Source organism: Microtus pennsylvanicus, chromosome 1, assembly GCF_037038515.1.
Source record: "Microtus pennsylvanicus isolate mMicPen1 chromosome 1, mMicPen1.hap1, whole genome shotgun sequence".
In the NCBI taxonomy this organism is placed as follows: domain Eukaryota; kingdom Metazoa; phylum Chordata; class Mammalia; order Rodentia; family Cricetidae; genus Microtus; species Microtus pennsylvanicus.
In genome coordinates, this window is record NC_134579.1 from 74,110,461 (window position 1) to 74,138,143 (window position 27,683).

At 40.3% G+C, this 27,683-nt stretch overlaps 1 long non-coding RNA gene across 2 annotated transcripts in view; it reads left to right on the forward strand.

Annotated features, from left to right (window-relative positions):
* The window catches only part of LOC142847870 (uncharacterized), a 56,761-nt gene that overhangs the window by 7,809 nt on the left and 21,269 nt on the right, over positions 1-27,683 (forward strand). For both annotated transcript variants that reach the window (XR_012910312.1, XR_012910311.1), the window contains one exon: positions 20,931-21,057. This is a non-coding gene — a long non-coding RNA (uncharacterized LOC142847870). The remainder of the gene's footprint in view (positions 1-20,930; positions 21,058-27,683) is intronic.

Here is a 27,683-nt window from a genome sequence, read left to right on the forward strand (position 1 = left end):
GTTTCTATGGTGCTTTTTCATATACCTTTTGTTTTGGTTAATTTAGCTCCTCTTCTTACCTCATACACTCATCTCTTTTAAACTCTTTCCTGCTAAGTCCCCTCTTATATCACCATGTTCAACTCTCTGTCCTCCCTTAAGGCATCTGATTCCCTCCTTAGCCTCTTTCTAGTTTCCTGGTTTTTTACAAGTGTTCTCATCTAAAAACACAAAGAGATTTGAAGCTAAGATGCCCAAATGAGAGAACACACAGTGTTTGTCTTTCTGGGCCTGGGTTACCTCTCTCAGTGTAAAAATTTCCAGTTCTACTATTTTCAGAATTTTGTTTTCTATAGCACCGAACAAGATTCCATTGTGTAAAATATGAAATATATATTTTTTGAGACAGGGCCTCACTTATGTATCCTTGGCTGGCCAGGAGCTCAAAGAGCTCCTCTGTGTCCCAAGTGCTGGGATTATTGGCATCTATCACCACTCCCATCTTCTTATCTTTTAAAAAGTGACAGCTTGGCTTGTTTCTTTATTTACAGTCTCTATTTCAGCCAAATCTATATTAGTAAGAACATGTTGTAAGGTAAAAATTAGTACATCAGTTTGAATTTTAACAATAGAGAGAGCTGCTTTGGGGCATTAAGGTTGTTTTGGGTCACATAACGTTTTGATTAATGAGTTGTCGAAATTTCATAAGGAAATGAAACTTGGTAGTCTGGCTTTTACCAGGTGTTTATATGTGGCCATGTATGATTATACTGTCTGGCAAGGCTGGTCAACATTTTAGTTAAATGTATTCTTGTGTTACTGGCAAATGAATGGGGAAGTAAAATGCGGAACAGATGATTACCATGGGCAGGAAGCAATCGAAAGGCAAATCAACATTGTTCTCGACTTGGTCCTTTGCATTATTATTATATTTTTATAATACACACTATATATGCTTTAGGGCAATGCCCTTTGAACCACCACTTAGTTATTCAGCGAATCATTGCTGACACATCTTGAGTCCCAGGGAGGACCATGTATTTCTGCCCCAGTGGGGAAAGATCCTGCAGTTTAAGTGAGTTTGCAAATAAGAAAGTGAGAGGGCTATTGCTCGGGGCCAGGCTTCTGTCTTTGAGAGTGGCTGTTTTGCGACTGTAATTGTGTAATTGTGAGGTAGAATGTTGAAGGAGGGTTAAGTAACAGCAAACTTCCTGAGTTTTAGCAACTATGTAGCTCTGGGTGAAATGGGGTGTAGATGGAGACACAACCTGGAGGACAAGCCAGTAATTGATTGCAAAAGTGGGTTCCTGGGTAATGTGGGGATGAGGCTGTATCCTGGGCTACGCTACTGCTCGGCTGTGCCTTGTCCTGGGTGTCTACCAAAGCAGCAGTTGGCTCAATGATTTTTCCTACCAGTGTCCCAACTATAAAATTAAGGAAATTAGAAACACATGTCACATAGGCGTATTATGTCAATGCAAAAACAGAGCTCTCACCTCAGAGGAGGAAGAAACAGTTTACTCTGGAGCTGGTCTGGAACATGGATTAGGTTACTCCAAACACCACGCTCTAACATGGTAACCAGTTCATGAAGTGTTTACAATTGCAGCAGAAAAGAAAGTAATAAATCAAAGCACTTTTCAAATATGTAAGTAAGAACACCAAGTGTGTAAATGAATGTGGTGGTTGAAAGAGAATGGCCGCTATGGACTCGTGTATTTGAATGTTTAGTCCCCAGTTTGTGAAGAGCTTGAGAAGGATTAGAAAGAATAAGAGGTATGGCCTTTTTGGAGGAAGTGTGGCCTTGTTGGAGGAAGTGTGTCATGAGGGGTGGGCTTTGAGGTTTCAGATGTCCACAGTAGGCCCACACACTCTCTCTGGCTGCCCGTGGATCAAAATGTAAAGCTCTCAGCTACTGCACCAGGGCTGTGTTTGTCTGCTTCCCACCATGGTGATAACTGACTAACTGTAAGCAAGTGCCCAATTAAATGCCGTCTTTTCTAAGATTTCCCTGGGTCATGGTGTCTCTTGACAGCAATAAAACACAGGTTAAGACAGTGAGTTGCAGCAAAGTGGGTAAGTCTCTTATCTGGTGATATTTTTAATTGGGGACTGATGGAAGATAGAGGTCTATTAACTTAATATGGCTCAGCGTATTTTGATTGTCCCACTATTGCTAAATATTGATTTTGATAAGGATATAAGGTGAGATGCAGAGGTCTGTGGAGATCTCTGCAAACACCATGGCCAGTAAAGTGTTGGTCCATGTACGGTAAGAAGGGATTCTGGTTCAACATGACTCAGTAGCTGGTGTTGGTTCAAACATCAAGAGTCTGACACTAAGCAATTTATTTTAGGCAAAAGTAAGCACAACACAACTTGGAAAAAACTTTCCTGGTGATAATTAACTTAAATCCTGTGTGTATAGCAAAGTTTAAGACATGATTACATTGAAACTCTTTGTAAAGTACATGTAACATCTATAAAACTGATTTCTATAGATTGACTGAGAAACAATACTCGAGATAAGGGTTTAGGGGGGATGACTGGTAGTTTGAATGAAAATGACCCCCAATAGGCTCATAGGGAGTGGTACTATTTGGTGGTATGTCCTTGTTGGAGTAGCTATGTCACTGGGGGTGGGCTTTGAGGTTGCAGATGCTCAAGCCAGGCCCAATGTCACACTCTCTTCCTGCTGCCTTCAGATCCAGATGGAGCACTCTCAGCCACTTCTCCAGCACCATGTCTGCCTGCATGCCACCATGCTTCCTGTCATGATGACAGTGGACTAAACCCCTCAACTGTAATCCAGCTCCTCAGTTAAATCTTTCCCTTTATAAGAGTTGTCATGGTCATAGTTCACTAAGACAACGGATATAAACATAAAGGTTTGAGAGAGCTAGGTGTATCCTGCCCATACCGATAGCACAGATATCACCAGATTATTAGCCACACCCCACTCCTAGCCTTCTGGGTGGAAAAAGGTTATACAATTCCTTTTTTTGAAGAGATAATCCAGCGTGTTCTGTGTGTTCAACATTACTAGTTTACCTAGTGCTTATCTATGGGGAAGGATTTCATGCCCTCCACAGAGGTCAGAAATGAATGGTTATTAAAGGGGCTAATTAAGACAATTTGGGTTCAGGAGCTGGAGAACTGACTCAGAGGTTAAGAGTACAAAGGACCTAGATTTGGTTCCCCGAACCGACATGATGGTTCACGGTCATATGTAGCTCCAGCTCCAGGGGACCCAATATTTTCTCTGGTCTCTGCTGGGCTTATGGGGTACATATACATATATTCCAGCAAAGCACTCATATGCATAAAATGAAATTAAATAATTATTAAAAAATAACGGGTCCATATATACAACATTCCACTCTCCACGATTGTGGTGGTGGTGGTGGTGGTGCTGTTGCTGATTCTCCTTCTCGCCCTTCTTTTTCTTCTTGTCTTTTTGAGACAAGATTTCTTTATTATGCAGCTCTGGTTATCCTGGGACTCACAATGTAGATCAGGCTGGTCTCGAATTTACAGAGATCTGCCTGCCTCTGCCTCCTGAGTGCTAAGATTAAAGGCTCATCTTGGTAGTTCTAATCAGTTAATTGGATTGTAGGATCTTAAACAGGTATGGACTTTGGAGGAGGGAAACTCAGTTTATGGATTCCTTTGCTTTGCCAGCTTCACCTTTTGTGCATATGGAGGTCAAGCTTTATGTTCCAAGGTTTTAGAAAGGATTAGGTTCCTAGGATCTGTAGAGTTGATGCTGAGTATGCAGGGAAGGAGAACATTAAGGAAAAACTTCTTGATGATATTAAATGTATCAACCATCATGATCTAAGTATGATTTTTAATTTTTTGTACCTTCTGTATCTGACATAACATTGACATGTGATGGGAGTATTAAATCTGAACTTGAAATAATCAGGAGCACAGCCCGGCTAAAGAGGTAAAGGCAGTGGATAAAGGAAACTGGCATTTTAAACAACCACACACTATATTGTTTAACCAGACTGATTATATGCTTTTCCTATGCATACAGTTATTTGTATCTTATGAATTTTTTTGGTATTTGGGATATTTGAAAAAATTTATTATCTTCTCATTTTAATTTTTCTTCTAGTCAGCTCAATTCTGTAATTATTACTTCATAGGGAGTAGTTACTTCTAGGAAACACTGATCTCTACTCTCTAATCATTACTGTATTAGTTTGGGTTCTCTAGAGAAATGGAAATGATAGAATGAATAGTTGTGTGTGTGTGTATGTGAGAGAGAGAGAGAGAGAGAGAGAGAGAGAGAGAGAGAGAGAGAGAGAGAGAGAAATGGGGTTTATTATTGTGCCTTACAGGATATAGTCCAACTATTTCAACAATGACTGTCTCCCAAGAGAAAGTACAAGAATCAAATAGTTGTTTGGTCCAGGAGGCTGGATGGGCTTCAGTATGTGGTGGAATCCAGAAGAAGTAGGCTCTAAGACCAGTGAAGGAGTTAATTTGTCAGTGAGAGTGAGGGCAAGCAGATAGACAGCAAGCCCTTACTTCTTCCAAGTCCTTTGTAGAGGCTGCCACCAGGAGGAGTGGCTGAGATTTAAGGTGGATCTTCCCTCCTCAAAAGATACGGATTTAGGGTGGGTCTTCTTGCTTCAAATTATTCAGTCAAAAAAAAAATCCCTCACGGGTGTACCCAACTGTTTTGGTTTTAGTTAATTCTGCATATAGTCTAGTTGATAACCAAGATTAGCAGTCACAGTGACTAATAATTTTATCTGTATTATTATTTTATGGTATTATGCCAGATTCCAGTTGGAAAGTCATGTTACAGAAGAAATGAGATAACAATATAATATTATTTTGAATTCCTTTTAAACAAAATCATTCTGCATGTAACAAATCTTATTAAGGAGAGAAACATAAACATGTAACAGACATGGCAGAAATGAAGATATTATAAAGTTGGAACAAGATGGCCACCAGGAAGGAACAAAGACACATTTTAGGAGTGTCTGCTAATCTCAGTGAGCTGACCCCGGAATGAAGAGGAAAGATGGGCATTTCCAGCAGTTGCTGGAGTCATTTGCTCCGGGTCATTTTTCTAGCTTTTTACTTCAGCATCTGCTACTTTTTACCTCTGTTTGGTGAAGCAGAAAAGCAAATTTGGACTTTAGATTCTCTAGAAAACCTGACCTTTGGGAGGTCTCTCTTTGATAGGTACACTTCAGGTTTTGCTTTTCTGTTTGTTGTAGACTCTTTTGGGCAGTTTGGGGTTCTTTTGAACCATTTGAGATGACTGCCATTTTATGACTGGATTTGTCTTCTGGGGTTCTCTTGAAAAATAGTGTGCTTTTATTGTTAAATAGAGAAGCCTGGTGACAATGGTGGTGCAGAAGAAAGAAAGTTCTTGAAGGCACTGGGATCCAGACAAATTCAAAGTCAGGACTGAGGAGGTATGAAAACACTATTCTGCTAGTCCTGTAGCCAGGTTTCAGACAGACATGATGATGTCTTCTTTTGAAGTAGGAACAGGGGAAGTGAGGGTCCCTTCTTGGGGTTCTTAGTCTCATTAATAAAGGAATTTAAGAATGGACTCAAATGGAAACTGAAAGATACTTTTTTTTTTCGAGACAGGGTTTCTCTGTAGCTTTGGTGCCTGTCCTGGAACTAGTGCTTGTAGACCAGGCTGGCCTCCAACAAAGATACTTTTATTATAGTTTGAAAGCAAAAAAGTCTAGGGTAGGAAAGCTGTAAATCTCAGCAAGTGCCTGGTGGAGGAGGATAGAGGGAAGAAGGGAAAGCCATGCTATTTAACTGACATAAAGGTCAGATACATGGCAGACCAACAGCCACAAGCCAGGGAGAAGACTTTAGAGAAAGAGTAAGGTGATGTGGGAGGTCCTTCTGTCTATGTGTTGCTTTTATTGGTTAACTAATAAAGAAACTGCCTTGGCCTGTTGATAGGGCAGAACTTAGGTAGGCAGGGAAGATGGAACTGAATTCTGGGAGAAAGAAGGGCGAAGTCAAAGAGATGCCATATAGCCCTGCCAGAGATGGATGCTGGAATATTAGCAGTAAGCCACAGCCATGTGGCGATACACAGATTAATGGAAATGGGTTAAATTAATATGTAAGAGTTAGCCAATAAGAAGTTAGAGCTAATGGACCAAGCAGTGATTTAATTAATACAGTTTCTGTATGGTTATTTTGGGGCTAAGTGGCCAGGAACTAACAAGAGGCTCTCCCTCCAACAGTAAGGAAGCACAAAATGTTGGGAAACCTAAAAGTGCTAGGGAAAACATACTGAGAAAAGAGGAAAAAAGAAAAGAGTACAAGTTGTATTTTTCTGAATCAGAGAGCATGGAGGGATGCTGCCTGCTGACTTGCCCTCCATGGTTTGCTCAGTTTGCTTTTATCATACATTCTAAGACCATCTTCCCAATGGTGGTACTGCCCACAGTGATCTGCCCCACATCAATCATTAATCAAGAACATGCCCCACAAACATGCCTACGGATCATGATGGAGACAACTCTTCAAATGACATTCCTTCTTCCCAGATTACTCTAGCAAGTGCCACCTTGACAAAAAACTAACCAGCACTATTTGTCAACTTGACATTGCAAATATATCACAACTGAACCATAATTTTTTCTTTTTTGTTTGTCCCTAAAATCTCACGTTAATATTACAATATAAAACACAGCTCAACCTTTTAAAGGTCCATAGTCTTTAAATATTTTGACACTTAAAAGTCCAAGATCTTTTTAAAGCTCCAAAGCCTCTTAGCTATGAGTATCTATAAAATAAAACTATGCTAAATACTTTCTTATTCTAAGAATGTTTTAGTCAATTTTTTGTTACTGTGAAGAGATTATAACTACAGCAGTTCATATAAAGGAAAGTATTTAGTTGGGGTTTGCTTACAGGTTCAGAGATTTAGTTCATTGTCATGACAGGAAGCATAGCAGGACTCATGCAGGTATGGTGCTTTAAAGGTACCCAGGAGTTCTATATCCAGATTGGCATAAGCAGGAGAGAGAAAGACACTAGGTCTAGCTTGAGAATTTGAAACCCCAAAGTCCACCCTTAGTGACACACTTCCTCCAAAAAGACCACACCCACTCCAGCAAGGTCATACCTTCCAATCCCTGCCAAGTGGCACCACTTCCAGTGACCAAGCACTCAAAAGATATGAGCCTATGGGGACCATTCCTATTCAAATCACAATTCTACTCTCTGGTTTCCATAGGCTTGTAGCCATATCATAATGCAAAAATGCATCCAGTACTTCAAAAGTCCCCCTTATCTATAACAGCCTCAACAGTGTTTAAAAGTTGAAAGTCTCTTCTGAGACATATGGCAATCTCTTAACCATAATCCCCTGTAAAATCAAAAGAAAAAAATAAGACCACAGATTTCCAACAATCAATGGCACAGAATATACATTACCACTCCAAAAGAGAGGAAAGAGAACAAAGTGAGGAAATCCTGGACTGAAACAATGCCCCAAACCAGCAGGGTAAACTCCAAACTCTGCATCTCTGTGCCTGATGTCAAAGCGCTCTTCAGATCTCCTCCAACCCCTTTCATCTTTGTTGACTGCAACCCACTTCTTTCTCTTGGGCTGGTTCTACTCCCTGTTAGCATCTTTCGTCATCAGGTATCCCATGGCTCTGGCATGTCTAACATTAACATCTTGGGTCTCCAAAGCAATCCTGGATTCACCTTCATAGTTTCATGCAAAAACTTCTGTAGGCATCAGTGCAGGGACATCTCTGACACCCACCTGGGCTTTAGCAGCTTTCCTTAGTTATGAAGGAAGATTGCATAACCCATTTCTTTTTTTTCATTATTTTTTTCTTTTCTTCTTTTATTATTTTTTATTTTAATTTATTTATTTATTAAAGATTAATGTCTCTTCCCCGCCGCCGCCTCCCATTTTCCTCCCCCTCCCAAGTCCCCCTCCCTCGTCAGCCCAAAGAGCAATCAGGGTTCCCTGCCCAGTGGGAAGTCCAAGGACCACCCACCTCCATCCAAGTCTAGTAAGGTGAGCATCCAAACTGCCTAGGCTCCCACAAAGCCAGTACGTGCAGTAGGATCAAAAACCCATTTGCTCTTCAGACTGGAGAGGGAGGGGGAGAGGAGAGGGGGGAGGAGGAGAAGAGTGGGAGGAGGGGGAGGGAAATGGGAGGCTGGGAGGAGGCGGGAATTTCTTTTTTTTTTCTTTCAATAAAAAAAAGAAAAAACAAACCCATTGCCATTGTTCTTGAGTTCTCAGTAGTCCTCATTGTCCGCTGTGTTCAGCGAGTCCGGATTTATCCCATGCTTTTTCGGACCCAGGCCAGCTGGCCTTGGTGAGTTCACGATAGAACATCCCCATTGTCTCAGTGTGTGGGTGCACCCCTCGAGGTCCTGAGTTCCTTGCTTGTGCTCTCTCTCCTTCTGCTCCTGATTTGGACCTTGAGATTTCTGTCCGGTGCTCCAATGTGGGTCTCTGTCTCTGTCTCTTTTCATCACCTGATGAAGGTTAATATTCAGGAGGATGCCTATATGTTTTTCTTTGCATAACCCATTTCTTTTATCCTTGACTCTTAAGTCAGGACCACATGGCTGAAGCTGCCAAGTTTATCTGCTTGATGTGGCTGAAACATGACCCCATTATTCAATCAGATTTCTGTTTCCAGTGATTTCTTTCACTGCCTTAGCTTGGCTGGCTGTTCTGGAACTTGCTCTGTAAACCAGGCTGGCCTTGAACTCAGAGATCTGCTTTCCTCTGTCTACCAAGTGCTGTGATTAAAGTCTTGTACCTCCACACCTAGCCCTAAACTCCTCTTTAATTCATTTTCACAAGTTGGAAGCTTAACTGGGTGAGCTCTTACCGTGAGGTCCCATTCCTTTATTCCTTTTAGCATTAGGCTTTTCTTTAAACTTTTTATCTCCTTTGAACACTGGATTTAGCTCCATTACAATTCCTGGTACTGCTTTCTCCTCAAACAGTAATTTTATATTTTTCCTTGCTCAACTTACTCTTTTTCATTATAGATCTGTGTGAGAGTGACCACTAACAACCGTAAAACAGTCAATACTAGGCCATCTTGAAATCTCTGCCAATGCCATCAATCCAAAACTCTTTGATTTAACCTCAGGCAGACTTTTTTGGACAAGATCAGCAAACAACCATGTTCTTCACCAAAAAATAATGCAAGAATGATTTCTATGCTGCTTCTAATATTTTGTTCCTCTGAAACCTCTTGAACCGGGGCCATCATAACCTACATTGCTCTCAGCAGCACTGTTTTTCCTGCTCCTATTAGTATGGCCCATTAAATCTCAGTTAAAGCATTTAACTGCTTTCCTGATCCAAAATCCCAAAGTCCATATTCTACCAAGAAACATGGTGAGGCCTATCATAACAATACCCCACTCCTGGTATCAACTTCTTTCTTAGTCAATGGGAAGAGATACCATGATCAGAGCAACTCTTATAAAGCAAAACATTTAAATGGGGTTTACTTACAGGATCAGAGGTTTAGTTTATTGCCATCATAGCAGGAAGCATGGCAGCACATAGGCAGACATGGTGTTGGAAAGGTAGCTGAGAGTTCTACATCTGGATCAGCAGTGAACAGAGAGAAAGACATTAGGCCTGGCTTGAACCTTTGAAACCCAAAAGCCCACCCCTCCACTTCCTCCAGCAAAGCCATACCTATTCCAACATGGCCATACCTTCTAATCCCTGTCAAGTAGTGCCATTCCCTAAAAGGAAAATTGAGACTTCATTAATTAGTAGGAATAGACCCAGCAGAAATGATAGTACCTTTTAATAATGATGAAATCAACAAATTATGGGAAGAAAGTAAATGCTGGCAAATAGCTTGTAGTAATTTTTTTGGAGAGATTAATAGCAACTGTCCCAAAAGTGAGAGAATTCAATTTACAAAGAGAACTCATTAGATCCTTCCTCACACTGTATGGGACATACGAGTAACTGTAGCCCCTACATTCTCTACTGATGCAAATAAATCAGGAACGGCAGGTTACAAATCAGAAAATTAAGTAAAGTAGAACAAAGCCCTTATTATGTACAAAAGTCAGAATTATATGCTATTTTCATGGTACTAAGAAATTTTACAGAACCTCTGCTTTGCAGTATGCAGAAAGAGTTGTCTTTCATGTTGAAACCACTGAATTTATACCAGGTGATACAGAATTAACATTATTATTTATTCATTTACAAGATGCAATCAGAAATAGGAATCATCCTATATACATAACACAGATACAATCTCATACAGGTCTGCTGGGTCCTCTATCACAAGGCAATGCAAAAATCAATCTATTATTGATTGGAAATGTACTGAAGGCCTCAGAATTTCATAAAAACATATCAGTAGCAACAATTTATAAAAAAAGATTTTCATCACATGGTAACAAGCTAAGGAAATTTTAAGGAAATGTCTTATTTGTTCTTTATATAAACAAATACTACTGCTTGTGGGAAGTAATCCAAAGGGTACTCAAAGGGATGAAATCTGGCAAATTGACATGTTTCATTTTGTAGAATTTGGAAAACTAAAATATGTACACCACACTATTGATACCTATTCAGGTTTTCAATGGGCAACTGCTTTGTGTTTGGAAAAGGCTGATTCAATAATCACACATTTGCTAGAAGCTATGGCCATCATGGGTATACCTTCACAAATAAAGACAGACAATTCTCCAGCATAAGTCTCTAAAAAATGAGATAGTTTCTTGCTTATTACATTATAAAACATATTACAGGTACACCATACAATCCTACATACCAGGCAGTTATAGAAAGATCAACTGAACTCTAAAGAATATGTTAAATAAACAGAAAGAGATGATAAGTATCCCCAGAGACAGATTGCATAATGCTTTATTAACTTTGAATTTTCTAAATGCTAATCAGAAAGGAACAACAACTGTGAACAGACATTGGATAGGAGAAGCAAATACAGAATTGAATCAGCCAATATACTTTAAAGATGTACTGACCTCAGAATGGAAGCCAGGACATGTGTTACATTGGGAAAAAAGTTTTACTTTTGTTTCCACAGGAGAAGAAAAGCTATGGATGCCATCAAAATTGATAAAGATTTGATTGAACAAGAGATATTTTGTAATTATAAGAGATAATATTTCATCAAACAGCATGGCTGTTTAATGTAAACTAACCTATAAAACTAACACATGCTTTTTATTTGATCTGATATAACTTGCCAAATGAGAATCTCCCCAAAATTAGGGCTGGGGAAAGGTTTTGTTTCTGTCTTTTCAGGAGAATAAAGGCATCTAGCTATAGAATCTAAAGGCCACTGGACAAATGAAACATCTGAAGAAAAAGGACAAATCATCCAGAAAAAATGTCTCAAGAAAAGAAGTAAATTGGCCTATTGGTATAACACATTTTCAACATGATAAAGTTTCATAAATCTTCCAAAATGTTTGTTTTTGCTGTTCTCTACAGACATATAATGCAAATAGTTTTTTGTAGTCCCAGTCTAATTAAAGATCAAAGCTGGCTTTGGTTTGGAGTGTGGCTTTCTCCTTCTCTAAACCCAAGCATGGTTATTAAAGTGAAATCCATAATCTCTGTTTCATGTTGGAAGAGCCACCTTATATGGGACAGAAGAAAAATAAATATTTAAGAACTATTTTATTGCCACAAATCTCATCTCTTTTGGTTTTATATTGGCTCTTTAACAGCTTTTCTTAAGGTATAAGTGTTATAAGATTAATATGTACATATTTTAAACTTTTTGCATTAATATTAATTGCGATATAGAGTACTAACTAATTCTAATAAAAGGCTTCATCTACCTTCCTATACATGACTTCAGGTTTGATTCTCTATCAGTTTTCTGCAGTAAACTATGAGCATCCATATCAATGATTTTTTAAGTCTCCAAAAGAAGTATGGGGCCCTGCAACCATTCCTCCAGGACTGTGATAACATCACTAAACTGGGAAAAAAAAAACCACCTAAAGATTTGTTTTGGGTACTACAAAGTGCTCAGAACAACTTTAAGATGGCTAGCTGAGATGATCCAGCCTAACAGACTCTTCTAGTCAAGACTGAAACATGCGCTGCACTTTCCCATTATGCAGAGCCTGGACAACAATTGATAAAACTACCTTTCTCAGGACTTGACAATTAACCAAAAATTTTCTTTTCAGGATCTCCTAAAGATGTCATAGTCTCCAGATAGCAGGATGTAAATTTAAACATACCATGCCCACATTCCCAAGAGTTGGGGGTGGGTGGATTTTGGTTGTTTAGTGGGTTATGGATATTTGTCATTGTTTTGGGGGGATGGTTACCTGTTGTTATTGGTTATGGTCAAGAGGAATGTTGAACAAAGGAGATTAGATTCAGAGTTCTTGTTTAGAAAAGATAAAAGGAGGATACACTTATGATAGAATAAAAGAGTAGATTATTGAATCTACTCTGGCAAAAAAACAAGGGAGGATATAGATATAATAAGATAAAAGGTAGATTATTGAATATACTTTTAAAGAGTAACTACTAGCTTTAAGTGTTTTACATTGGATTGAACTTTTGTATATTTCGTATAAATTTTGTATATTGATACAAATTTGAGATTAATTTTTAGAGCATACTGCATATACATTTCTACTCTTGTTCAAGGTATTGTACCTATACTACTTATTTAACAATGTAATGCAAATTTCTAGTTCTTGAAAATTATTATTACCAACGGTTTATAATAACAATAAAATGCAGGTTAGTAGTTAATAGTTAGTAGTTCATAGTTAAAATCACTTATTATGATTGAACTTGTAGTCATATTAGGTATGTTTTCAAGGTCAAAAAAGATATATTTTAGATAGGCAGGTCATCTTCAAACACTTCAAAGATCTACAGAATATGGCATTTAAGATATTTTAATAATATAGGCTCTTTTTCTGACAATGAGACATTTCTGATCCTGGCAGACCAGTTCTACCACAGAGAAGATAATGGGCATTGAAGAAACTCCATATGGAGTTTACTTTCCTTGTGTAAAAGTAAGCCACTGGGTAAGAAAATGCCCTTGCCTCAACTGCTGACAGTATGCTGTCCTAACTGGTCAAGCAGGAAACAAAGGAGAGTGACTGCCAAACATTGTCAAGACAAGGTAGGACAGCCCTTCAGAATATCCTGCTTCACAGAAATGTATGTTGAATATGCTAGGTCTGTAGGCTGAAGATGGGTGCCTCACAGTTGCAGAACTCTGTGTGACTCTCCAGGTAGCCAGCTGTTTCTGTCATTTCTCACAATTTTCAGAAGTTGCTTGACTGCACTTCCTGCTTACTCAGTTAATATTTCTTCCTTCTAGAGTCTTTGAGGGAGTTGAAGACTGGGTACTTATAATTATAGCTTTCCTTGTTTACCAGATGCAAAAAGCAATTATGATAGAAAGTAAATTAGGTACAAGACTTTGGACTCACCAAGATAGGATAGATATGGAGTATTTTCTCTGAATTTGTCAAGTGCAAATGGACTAGACATTGTTGATGTATTTATTACCTGTATATATTATATGTAGTTATTATACTTATTGTATATAGTTTTTCTTATATTAGTTATAGCCTTCTTTTTATTTTAGACAAAAAGGGGAAATATAGTGGTATATTATTTGTGTTTTAATAAATAAAGCTTGCCTGAAGATCAGTGCAAAGCAGCTACACTAGTCAACCACATGGATCAGGCAGTGGTGGCACACATCTTTAATCCCAACAGCCACACTAGTTATCCATAGAGTTTGGGCAGTGGTGATATACACCTTTAATCCCAGCACTAGCATGAAATATAAGGCAGGATGAGACAGGAACTCACTCTCTTTTCTGTCTGAAGATTTCATAGAGGTAAGAGCTCCCTAGTGGCTTCGTTGCTTTGCTTTTCTGATCTTCAGGTTGAACCCCAATATCTCTCTTGGGGTTTTTTATTATTCATGCTGCATTCAGAGATCCTCTGATGCTCTGTAAAGAAAGTTTCATTACATATATGTTATAATGCTGGTCTCTTAGTGCCTTATAGACTTTAAAAGGCATGAAAATCATGTCTGATAAATCTTGCTAATTAAAACCTGAATATGAATCTGCTTATTTTGACAAAATAAACATTTCAACTCTTGTATATATGAGAAATTTTCATACATAATTTATTTGTAATAACAAGAACTGTTCTCTAAATTTGTGAGTTAAAAATTTTGATTTTTGTGGCAACAGGCTTAAATTAGATTTGCTTTAAAAACAAAGATTCTATCTAAAATTTGCTTTATGTGTAATTTCAGTATGGTTCTGTGTCATGATGCCAATTCTTGCCACCTATATGCATAGATGTCTCTTAAACTATTCTGAAGATTTAGTAGATACTAGATATTTATAAATTGTCCACAATTTCTTAATTTTCAAAACAGTTTTATTTATGTCAGTTGTGTTTTGTAAAGCATTATAGTTAATGCCTGTCTGTTACTTGATAGTTGTGTTTCTGTAAAGCCTTAATATGGAACTTTAAACAGTCTACATACATGCAGCTTCTGACAAAGGAACCTGAACAACATTGAGATGTAGAACCTACCCGTAGGATAAGCAGAATATGTGTTTGATTTAAAAGCCATTTCTATATCTCAGTTGCTTAAATTGCACCTAGAGGGTTTATTGGCACTAACTAACTCCTTGACATCTGTCACTTGTTCCCAAGTGTGGGATCAAATCAGACCAACCAGGATGAATTCTTCCCTGGCATCATGGGACAATGGGAAACACAACACAGATGGTTAGTCAGCAATGTCTGCAGAGAATATTTTTCAGAAACAAGTGGGGAAGTTGTTAGAGTTCTGGGGTACAGGAAGGTCACTGGATCTCTTTGACCCCCTTCCCAATGAACCACACTGGATAAATCTCCCTTTTCAACTTCCACTATTAATTTGACTATTTTAATTAGTTTGTTGAGAATGGGATTGCCAAAGGGCTTGAGGCACTGGCTTTAATGACCAAGTTCAGTAACAGAGTCATGAGATATAAGGGTTTTATAGATTTGATAGCTATAGCCAAGAATTATCTCTTATTTTATAATTGTAAAGGGAAATGAGAGTCCAATATTGTACAGCTACTTTTCATTAATAAAATATTTAATTTTTAAAAATCCTATCTAACTATATTATCAGAAACCTTAATATTTAATCACGAAATATGGACTTTTCTTTGGGGGGGGGGAGTATTTTATTTTCTTATTTTTTGTTTTCGAGACTGGATTTCTCTGTGTAACAACCCTGGCTGCCTAGAACTTGCTTTGTAGACCAGACTGAATTTGAACTCCCAGAGATTCATCTGTCTCTGCCTTCCAAGTGCTGGGATTAAAGGCATGCACCACCAAGTCCTGCTGGAATATGGATTCTTAAGGTAGAAAACACCATGAATATTGTCATTAGAGATTGATGTCTTTTGAATAATCTGGATAAAAAAAGAGTTAAGAATAACTCTTTTGGTGTCTCTGATAAAATCAATAGAGTTAAAGTTACCCAGAGGTAGTCAAGTAGGCCTTAGATCCAAAGCCTTTGATTTATTGTTTCTTGACAATAAAAAAAATGTTTTTTATATGACTCCAATGACTCATGGTAATGATCACTTGCAAGTAAAGACGAATGGACTAAAGGGTAAACTGTGTGATTCAGTGGGCCACACTACAGCCTGAGTGTGAGATTTCTCTGTCTCCCTCCCACCCCCATTATATTTGGTCTTTGGCTTTTCTTTTATATTGTGTTTTGTTTCATGGGGGAGTTTGCAAGAGGAGAGGGCAAATGTGAGGGGACAGGGAGATAAGTGGGATAGGAATGCATGATGTGAAATCCACAAAGAATCAATAAAAAGAATGAAAAAAAAGTTTTTTTATGTGTATGGGTGTTTGCCTGCATGTGTATGAGTAAAAAAATGAAACATGACTGCTCTAAGCTATGGTTTTGAGGAGAAGGTTTATTGTAGATATAGGAGAGAACAGCTGGAGGCATCTGAAAAGATCCAGACTGAACATGGCCTGCAACTAAACTGAGTAATGAAAGGAGATAAAGAGAGAGCAAGAGGAGAGGAGGGGCCAAGTGGACAAAGAGAGAACCAGAAGTGGAGCCAGCTAGGAGTCAAGAGATGAAGATACCAAAAGGACATGTAGCCGAATGGCTAGGTTTTCTAGGGAAGAGAAGCGGGGGAAGGGTAATGATGCTCAGGGGATAGAGACATTTAGGATAGGGGATGGGGTATGCCAGCCAGAATGACTCTGTAAGTACTAGCGATGTTGAGAGGTGTTGGGAGAGCTTCGTGGGCCAGCATCCACTTTGATATGTTTATAGGCACCTCAGTTAGCCATTTGTCCAAGGTTTCTTTGAGAGTCCCACCTTTTTGTTGATGATAATGGGCAACTTAATCTCTTCTGTAACTACTTCCTGCTGAAATTGGGATTTTTGATGTCAAGACCTAGGAAGGCTGGGATGCTGGTCAAAGCCAGGAAGGGAGAGAGGAGTGCAGGGGGGTATACTGGGCGGTGTGTGTATAGGGGGAACACATCTATTTTGCTTGCTGCCCAGGCTCTAGGGGACCACTTGGGGTTAGTGTGGTGTGGGCTGCTTTGGAGAAGTCTATGATGTGGGAGCTCCCTAACAGTGTGTAAGCAAGAAGAGGGCACTGTATGTCTTAGAGTTGGAGTTACATACACTTGTGAGACTCCATGTAGGTACTGAGAACTGAACCAATATCCCCTGCAAGAGCAGCTGTAGTGATATCTCATTTTTATTTTAATAAATAAAGCTTGCCTGAATATCAGAGAGTAAAACAACCACACTGGTCAGCATTACCCACCAGGCAGTGGTGATACAAACCTTTAATCCCGGTAGCCACACTAGTTTGCCATAGAAACTGGTGGTAGTGGTGCACACCTTTAATCCCAGCCCTAGAGAGGAATAGAAGATAGGAGGAGACAGATCTCACACACATTCTTATTCTGAGATTCCTGGAGGCCAATTGCCATTTCAGACTGAGGTAGAGGTAAGAGCTAATGGCTGACTGTTTTGCTTTTCTGACCTTCAGATTGAACCCTAATGTCTATCTCTAGGTTTTTATTGATCGTGCTACAAGCAGCAAGTTCTCTTAATCATTTAGTCATTTCTCCAGTGACTACACCATTTTCAATATCAACAGTAACACAGTAACCCAATTGGGTGGACTTAGTTGATAGTTGCCTCTCTTTCTTACATGTAAGAAGTTTGGCCTTAGCTCTTAGAGTTTGGGTCTAAAATAGATGTACCACAAAATCAATTCTTTTTTTGGAAGATTTAAAGAAAGTCTTTGCCAGTTTAAAACCTGGAATTGAAAACAGTCCAAATGACACTGAATAATGAAAGATTTTTTTTTAAATGAAACTATCAAAAACACTGAATCTTTTAAAATAAGAACACTCTGTTCAAATAAGGCAGGACCCTGGGTAAGTAAACTGTTTTAAGAAAACCTGACTAATGAAAGGACATATGTAAATCTTCCCTGCTAAATGGTAAAGAGCTTTTGAGTTTTGCTCAGTTCTTAATGTAGTTAAAACTGAGAATTATTTCACTTTTCTGCCAGCCTTGAGAGTATTGGGTTTCAGATGGAGCAGAGAGCTTTAAGAAGATGCTGGGATGGATCACTGAGGTAAGAGGGGCATATTTTAAGACTTGTTAGTGCCATATACAGACAGATGGAGGGGGGGTTGGCAGAAGTGGAGAAGGTCAGAGGAGAGTTCAGGCTCAGGCCCCGGTCACAAACAGCTGGCAATCAGAGAGCATTTGGCAGAAGTGAAAGTCTCTTGTTAGGGTCCTCTAAAGATGGAGGAGTTTCACAGCAAGAGCCCGCAGCTGGGCAGGAGGCAGGAGCAGATGTGTTTGGTGTGTGAGAAATCCCATATTTTGGCGAGGGACTCAGTGACAATGCCCCAGGAAGATGCCTGTGAGAGGGTTCTGACATTATGTTCTTACAGGTGTACAGCTCAAGTTTAAGGTAAGAAGCATAAATCTAAGCTCTCATCTCCTGAAGTTTTGCAGCACAAGGTTCTTTGGAAGTACCCGATAGCATCTGTTCTGCAGTACAAGGTTCTTTGGAAGTACCCGATAGCATCCCTTCCCTCCAGGATAAAGGGACTCTTGGATGTGGTGTATATTTTAATTGGTAAAACCACTCGATTTTAGCTTTCATTCCTCTAGTACAGTGCTTCTCAACCTTCCTAATGCTGCAGCCCTTTAATACAGTTCCTCATGTGTTGTGGTGACCTCAACCATAAAATTATTTCCGTTGCTACTTCATAACTGTGATTTGACTACTGTTATGACTCATAATGAAGTATCTGATATGCAACCCCTTGGAAAGAGTCGTTTGACCCCATAGTGTTCGCGACCCACATGCTGAGAACCATTGCTCTGGTGTTGCAACTCCTGACAGCTCACTGAGCAGGTTCTCAGTTTTTAAAAATCCGTTTAAAATTAAAATTTAAAAATGTTCCCCTTTAACCACAATGGTCTATATAGTCCTTTGCCATTTTTACATTTTCTTTCTTTTTCTATTTTCTTTTGAGAGATGGTCTGTCTTGTAGCTCTGGTTGTCCTGGAACTCACTCTGCAGACCAGGCTACCTTTGAAGTCACAGAGATCCACCTGCCTCTGCTTCTCAAATACTGTGGTTAAAGGCAAGGGCCACCACAAACAGCTTTGTCCATGTTTGAAAGATAGGATCCCCAGGAGTGGTTGTATAAGGAGACTATTAATGTATCCCGAAGAAGGAGGCCTTAGGGATGGCTTTGGCTAAGGAAATAGAAAATTTTAGTCAATTCTGGCAATTTCTTAGGATCATCTAAAGTTTATTCAACCACCAATCTATAAAACTTGAGGTCGTAGATTCAATTACAAATTTGTGCAGTATTCACATTTTGCAACTAGACATTTGTCCACTAAAGTAAATCTTAACTTGTGGCTTTCACAACCTACTTACCAGGCACCTTAACTTCTAGCTGTACCTAATCTTTCCTTTTCCATTTTGAAAAAATCTTTCACTTTAACACAAAAATAATTTTCAATCTGAAATCCTTTCTTATCCAAGAGTGTATTAAAACAAATCTTGGGGCTGGGGAGTTGGCTCAGCCCTGACTGCTCTATCAGAGGACCCAGCACCCACATGGTGGCTCACAACTATCAGTAACTCCACTTCCATGGGATCTGGTGTCATTTTCTGCCTCTGTGGGTAACCGGCGCATTCATGGTGCACAGACATACAAGCAGGCAAGACCCTCAGACATATATAAGAATTATCAATCATGATTCTTTTCTATCAAATACTACAAAACTTGCGTTGAAGGATAAGGAATTAAGATCTTTTTGTCTTCTTTACCATGTAAAATTTGCAAAGTTTTTATCTTACCCACCCAGGAAAACCTTTGTTTACTCAAAGGCCCACTGTCTAGAAATTTGTTGGGGGGCAGTGACTCCTTTCTTCTTCCTGTCTTCTTTCCTATGCACCAGTTCCTTTTAGACTAGCCAGCTGCAGAAGGTTGTGAGTTTGGACTCCGGCCAAGGGGGAAAAGACAGTGTGACCACCTGCATTAGAATCAAAACCAAATGTGCTTCCTGTCTTGGTATGTGTTTGCTCTTTTTGAGTACACCCTCTTGATCAAGAGGAAGGTTCGCCTTGTCCAGACGTTTCAGTTGGAATGGTGGTCTCCTTTTTTTCTTCATATTTAAAAATAATCCTTAGCAAAAATATATTTTGTAATTTTATATCACTTTCTTCTGTAATAGTTTCTGTTTTATTTTTCCTTACAAAATTTAGAAAACATTTCTTTCTTTTTTTCCTTTTCCTTTCTCTCCTCTCCTCTCTTTTTAAACATGGTCTCTCCGTGTAACCCTGACTGTCCCAGATCTTGCTATGTAGACCAGGCTGGTCTCTAATTCACGGAGATCTGCCTGCCTTTGCCTCCAAAGGGCTGGCATGAAAGGCATTTACTACCACACCCAAAAGCGTTTCTTTCTTAACAAAATTACCGCATACTCCAGTGAGAACTCAGAAAGCTGTATATGGATCCCAGGCAACACAGGATCTCATTTGGGCCTACAAGGCAACTGGGAGTGGGATAAAAGTTTGACATGTCTGGCCGGGCGGTGGTGGCGCACGCCTTTAATCCCAGCACTCGGGAGGCAGAGGCAGGCGGATCTCTGTGAGTTCGAGACCAGCCTGGTCTACAGAGCTAGTTCCAGGACAGGCTCCAAAGCCACGGAGAAACCCTGTCTCAAAAAAAAAAAAAAAGTTTGACATGTCTGTCTCCACTCTTTCTCTCTACTCCTTCCTTTTGTATTACCTGTTCATTCACCTTTGTAGTGGACATGGTAGTCCTTTCAGTGAGTCATGGGTGATAAATAGCCTCGGTTCATGAGAAGTTGAGTCAGGCAATAACCCCTAGCCATAAAGAATGGCTTAGGCCACCTGACCATTCACCTGCAGAAACAATATACTCAGCTATGGGAAACAACCTACCCTGCTCCCAGTCTAACCACAAAAAACAGCTGTGACTTCCTGGTAACTGACTGTATATGTGTGTTTGTGCATATACATGCATGTCTCCAGCCTCTCCAGATGCTCAACCTGTAACCTACAAAAACATTGGAATGCCTTCATGTTCTGATAAAGCAGTCTCAGTCTGTTGAGATTGAGTCTGTCTGCTCCTTCACCTCATTTTTCTTTTGTATGTATGTATGTATGTACGTACGTACGTATTTTGGCTTTTCAAGATAGGGTTTCTCTGGTGCTTTGGAGCCTATCCTGGAACTAGCTCTTGTAAAACAGGCTGGCCTCAAACTCACAGAGATACACCTGCCTCTGCCTCTCTCATTTTTCTTATAGTGCATGTCTACTTGATGTAGGTGGTTTCGGGTGTTAAGCTAGCCGTGCGGGAGCCGGGCAGGACGAAAAGCAGGTCTGCTCACCTCCTCACTACATCTACCCAAATTATTTTATCTTTCTTCAAGGCTGAAAGTACCTAGGTAAGTTGTTGCCCTAAGTAAAGGGGTTGAATTTATATTATACTTACGTTAGAAATAAATGAGAATCATCTCATATCTCTATGACTTTAGGGTTCCTCTTGTATGCCCCCAAGTGTAGAATATAATTGATCTATTTCCAATACCAGAGGCGTCTTTACATAGACATGAGTCTACCAGATCACAGAGAAGCAGGAAGCACTGGGCTCTTGTCTTCCCTTGCTGCTGGTTGGTGCCTGCCTGCCTAGGTGTTTTTAGTTTATTTTAGGGTTGAAAAGTTGCAAACAATTTGTTAGTGACTGTGTTCATATATCAGGGAAGTGGAAGGCATGTTAAGGCCCAGGATATACATTAGATAAGGCAAATTGAAACTGAAACAGAGCATAAAATAAACAAACAAGCTGTGTGACATGAGGTGGGTGTTAGGCCAGATGCCAGGAAGCGTCTACTTCACAGTAGTACCTAGCCCAATGGAAAGAGACAGGGCACGGAACTTCAAGTAGGGCAATAGCAATCACTTTTGCGCCAAGTTGGTGGGCCAGCCATTTTTGCCTGTGTTTGGGCTGACACCCAGCTTTGCAGAAATGATAACAAAGTTGCCTTACTTTCACTGGGTGTACATAAGAAACATAGTTCTTGCCTCAAAAGTCATAAGAGATCATTTATTCTGGAGCCAAGAATGAGTGACAATGTCCTGGGAACACAGATTTCGGTTATACCTTATTTTATTTCTAACGTAGAAGCAGTTCCATGAAGTTTCTATGACGACAAAGTCATAAATCAAGGCACTTTAACATTAATCAGTGGAAGCATCAGAAAGTCCCTAGGGGCCTCAAAGTCACCAGGATCAAGAGTCATGGGCTTTGGAGCTGCAGCAGCCTAACCCTTCCACATCACTGAACTTGTAACCTGTCAGGTTTGTAGACACAGCTTCTTTCCAGGAATTCAGGTTCATGGATTCCTGAAGTCTCTTGAATTCATTATTACGGCACTAGCGTCTCATACTAAGCATGCAACAATTGCTTGGTTTTAAGATGGCTTCCCTCCCCTTCAATCACTTTTTAAAAATTAAGTCTTTTAAATATCTCTATCTTTTTAGATTTGGCCTAGATAAAGACCCTGAAGAACTTATTTTTCAATGGAGGCAATAGCAGCAGTAATATGGAGAGAGAACACAGGCAGACAGGCCAATATCTCCTTCAGTGTGGATGCCATAATTACAAGTTCAACATTTATCTTAATTATGCTTATATTCACTCAGACATTTTAAATTAAATATGCCAAGAAAAGTAATTTTGTCAGATAGCAGGTTAAAATATAAAAAAGAAGTGGCCACATATTTTGTTATTTGTTAGTTATTCTTAGAAATTCTAGGGGCAGCTTGAGTTTTGCCACATCCTGTTTTAGTCAACAACAAAATGACACATTCGATGCTTACTCCTGATTGTTAACTGTGGAGAAGCATCAACTAAAAGGCACGCCTCCGTGAGAGTCTGTGACTGCATGTCTCCAGGAAGGGTTGACTGAGGGTGAAAGGCTTTCCACAGAGGGTGACGCATTCCAGGGGCAGCCCAGATTGAAGAGACAGAAGAAGGAAACAGAGATGCTTGCCTGTCTTCTCTTCCTGCTGGTGGTGGCTTCTGTCTCGCTGCCTTGGCTGTCCATGATTGACAGACTCTAGCTGGGTTGTGGCCCTACTGTAGCTAGAGTCTGTGCTGATGTTCATGGCTACTGTTGCCATTGAGGACCACGCTGATTCCAGGAGTCTGGGCCACCACTTGAGGCCATGTTGGTATCTGAGGGCTGCTCTGCCTCTAGGGCCATGCCAACCTGGGTGGTCTTCACTGCCACCTGGGGTCATGATGACATCCAGACCCGAGCTGCTGCCGAGGATCATGTGATGGTTCTATGTGGATCATGTGGTTCTGTGGTCCTACTGTAGTCAGGGTCTGTGTTGACATTCATGGTCCAAGCGGCCTCTAGGGTCCACGTGGAGGCCTGGGTTCTAGACCACAACTTGTGGCCTTGTTGAAGTCTGAAGGCCATGCTTCAGCCATACAGATCTGGGTGGCCTGTAAAGCTACCTGGGGCCATGGTGTCATTTGGTACTGGGTTGCTACCTAGGGCCAGGGTCTTTGTTGATGTCCAAGACATCTGTTACCATCAAAGGCCATGCAGACGCCTGTGGTCTGGGGTAATTTTGGTGTCTGAGGGCCACGCTGCGACTGGAGCCATACCAATCTAAGTGGCCTCTCCTACCACCTGGAGCAATGGTGACATCCAGACCCCGCTGCTGCTGAGGACCATGTCTGGGTCCGTGGTCCAGCTGCAGCTGGGGTCTGTGTTGATGTCTGTGGCCTGTGTTATTTCAGAGGGTCTTAGACACCATTCATGATGAAATCAGAGGGCTATGCTAAGTGGCCTTGCCCTTCACTTGCCCTAAGAAAGCTGACCCCTGCACTCAGGAGAGATGCCCCCACCCCTCACCACAGATGAGGGAGAAATGACCCTGAAGGTATAGGCATAGGGGAGCTGTCTCCACCACTTGCCTGATGGGGCAGCCCCAGTGGCCCAGACTGACCAGCTCAGCTACCACTCAGGCCCACAGCTAGGCCTTGGGTTGGCCTACCCTAATATTCCCCATCTAGAACCTGCTGGGGCTCCTGAAAGGACTGGTCTGGTGGAACAATACCCGGAGATCTCCAATACTTGGGATGGCCCCGGGATATCTGAGAGGAGTTTCAGTGAAGATCCAGTGTTGATGTGCGCCAGAAACCAGCAGCCTGGAACTGGACCAGTGATTTGTTGCAATGAACATTTGCTAGTAAAGCTGATTGGATGAAAGTGTGTACTGTGTGACACACTACGGTTCCCAGTGCCACCAGGAGGAATGAAGAGGTGCTGGAAAGGCAGGAAAGATGGAAGAGCAAAGAGGTTTTTTGGGGGTTTGTTTTGTTCTTGTTTGTTTGTTTTGGTTTGGTTTTATTTTTTTTAATTTTCTTTTGGAGATGCTACAGGGATGAGGGGAGGATGTGGAGGGACTGGGAGATGAGTGGAATTTGGGTAAAAGATGAGAAATTCTCAAAGAATCAATAAATAATTATGTTAGCTAAAAAATAAAACCGTATATAAAGAGAATATTTTTGTTCATATATTAAGCAGATATTTGTGTTTTATTTCTAGTCTGTAGCATTGAACAAGATTATAAAAGAAGGAAGTGTTTTTCAAACTGTTTTATTTTAAGTTATGTGATATTTCAAGACTTAGAAGTCCCCAAGGGACTTTGCCATTGTTCTGGGATAATAGTGATTTCAGTTATACATGAGATAGTTACATTGGGCAGACAAAGACCTGTGGCCCCATGTCAAGTTGACAACACTGAAGTTGAGGACATGACCGCTCCTATATGGTTGAGGTGAAGGGTTTTATTGTAGATATGAGGGAGAGTACAGCCAGAGGCATCTGGATGGTCCAGACTGGGGAAAGTGGCAAACTAAACATGACCAGCAGACTGAACCGAGCCATGAGAGGAGAGAGTGAGGGTGAATGAGAGAGGAAGACAAGAGAGAGAAAAGAGGAGTGAGAGCAAGCGGATCAAGAAATGAGCTGAGGACCAAGAAGCCATGAGTGACCAAGAAGCCAAGAACAGAGGACCAAGAGACCAAGGAAGTGTGTGGCCAAGGTGGATGGTTTATATTGGAAAGAGAAGGTGAGGAATGGAGAGGGGCACAGCCTCTGGGCTACAGAATCATTAAATCCACAGGATGGAATTGGAAAAAATTACTCTGAGTGACATAATTCAGGTATAGAAGGACAAATGGTGCACGTTTTCTCTACTATGTGGTTCTAATTGCAAACATTTTGTTTTGTGCATTTAGCTTAAACACAAGTAGAATCCAGAAAAGGCTGGAAAAAAGAAAGGGGCCTATGATGGTGGGTTAGCATTACAGAAAAAACAAAAGTATAAAGGTGGGGTCCTGGGAGCAGAAAGACTAAAACAGGAAGAGGGATAAAGTACGGGGGAAATCGGAGGTCGGGGGGGGGGGCATAACCCGAAGTGAAATAGATAGGGATGTGTATTTTTAAGGTAATGTCTGCTTCAGGAGTTTCCAGAGTTCTTTTTTATCTGTTGTCTTGAATTAAGAGACTGACCACTAGGTCTCAGTAATCTTAACCTGATGTGGAATATTCAGGGACAAGGTCAGAGAATTGGTCTCTTCTACATCCAGACTGACATAAGTTTTGTTTGACAGGTCAAAGTGTAACTGTGCAATCTACATGTAATCAGCTGTTCATTACATCAGACTCGTACACGTGAGAGCAAATGCCTGAAAAGTACAAGAAAAGTAAAATAAAACAAATTTCATTGGCAGTGTCCTCCCTGCAATAGGTGCCCCGGCAAATGGACCAGATCCCATTTGGTCTTATTCTGTAAGGTTTTTCCAGGGCTGCACTATTTGGGTATCTTGAATAATTTCTCCTAGTCCTGTGAGTTTGACAGTGCGGTATTTTGTAACCTCATTTAATCAGGGAACATGGATTGCAGGAGGACATGATCCAGCTGTGAGAATCAGTCTTCCAGGGAGAGGGCATTTCACAGTTGATAAATACATTTAGATTTGGCCTCAGCATTAAAGTGAGTGTACCTGTTTTCCTCAGCTGCAGGTAGGTGCTCCAGTGTTGATCTGAGACATCATAATATCCTATACATGGACAATATTTCCTTACCGTGAAGAAAATTACTAGTGAGAAATAGCCGTGTAAAATAACATCTCATATGGATTTAAGTCTAATGACTGGGGAGTGTGAGCTCTTAAACTGTTAAACATGACAATCATTTAAATTTTGGGTTATACTTTTTTGTTGGATGTTTAAGAACATTAAAGTAGCCATAACTGATGATTTTCATTTTTATTGTTAAGGCCACTCAAAGATCTGGTCTTCAGGCATTGAGAGGAGCCAGAGGTTTCTCTGGCCTTATTTTTACCAGTGGCTTCATCTATGTGAGGATAAGTCAAAGACCTTGCTTGACTGTGACTTCACTTTGAAATACCGAGGAAAATTCTCCTCTCTGTCCACCCTCCTATTCCTAGAACGGACACTGGTTAGAATCTGTTAGAGTTTACCCAGTAGGGTCGCAAAGGGCTCCTTGAACAAGATGAAAGATGACTCACCAGCACTCCAGGCTATTTTGAAAGATGTCTCACTGTTCACTGGACCCTAGTTGACCTTGGTGGTGTGATGGCTATTCTTGGTTGTGCTGTCGGCTTGACTACACCTGGAATGAACGAAAACCCAAGCAGCTGGCTACATCTGTGAGGGATTGTTTTCTTAACTGAATCATTTGAAGTAGGAAGACTCACCTTTAATCTGGATCTTTTGAGGTGGGAAGATCCACCTTTAATCTGGGGCACACCTTCTGCTGGCAGCCTATTTAAAGGACATGGAAGAAGGGAACATTGGCTCTTTGCCTGCTTGCTCTCATCCTCTCTGAGAAGTCTGTTCCTTCACTGGCATTGCAGGCTATGGCTTCGGGATTCTGGTGTATGCTGAAGGCCAGCTGAAACATCCAGTTTGTGGGCTGAACAACTACTGAATTCTTTGGATAGTCTGTTGGTAGACAGATGTAGATTAGGCTGGCCTCAGACTTACAGATATCCACCAAGCTTTGCTGAGATGTGCATCTGGCTTAAGATTTTATCATTTTATACCAAACCACATACATACCACAATGCAGTACATTAATGTTACCTGTGTGCATACTGTAAAATGAGGTTGTGCAAAGTTTCCAGAAAAGTCCTCTAGGAAACACAAGTAACTAATTTTTTTTTTATATTATCCAGTCTGGAGAGTGATCTAACGTCACTGATTTTGAATGAGTGCGAATAGCAGCTATAATTGGAGACACATAAAAACTTTGCTTATATCTTTGTTTACAACATGGTCCAGAAATAAACTAAGTAACCTTTGAGAAAACTATTATATAAAGTTACTGATTGAGAGACTTTTAGTCAGTGAGCTTAGACAGTGCAGAAAATTTACCAATAGAATGTATACACGAAAGGCAGTTTTCTTCCTCTAGTGTATTCCAGGTACTTGGGTAGAATTGTGGTGGAGTCCAGTGGTAACAACTAGACCCAACTGGCCTCCTAATACTCTATATTGATGTGTCCAAATGAGTCTTATTATCTGCTGGAGCACCCACTGGGAATCGGGGTTGACAAGAGGCAGAAAACGCTTTTTAAAAAAGGAATGTCATCTGACATACAACATTTGATTTTGAAGGGCCACTCTAAACATTATATGTTTATATATCTCTAAACATTATATGTGTGAGTGGCCAGCCCATATAATCAAGCCAACAGAAATATACGCCTTTACCAGTGTCTAACCTGAGATCCTCCTGGGCTAGACTTGGGGTGATGAGATTTGTGGTGTACCCACAGTCAGTTTATATGTCTTGTGAATGGAGGCCGACAACCTTTTGAAGAACTTAAGTACCTTTTCTCTTAAAAGAAAAAAAAATAGAAAAAGAACAGAGCCCTTCACTTGAGGCCCTGAAGATAATTTTTTTTTCCTGTTTTACAAGAGGAAGGCTAGCAAGGAATCAGGGACATCTTGAAATGCTTTCTGTCT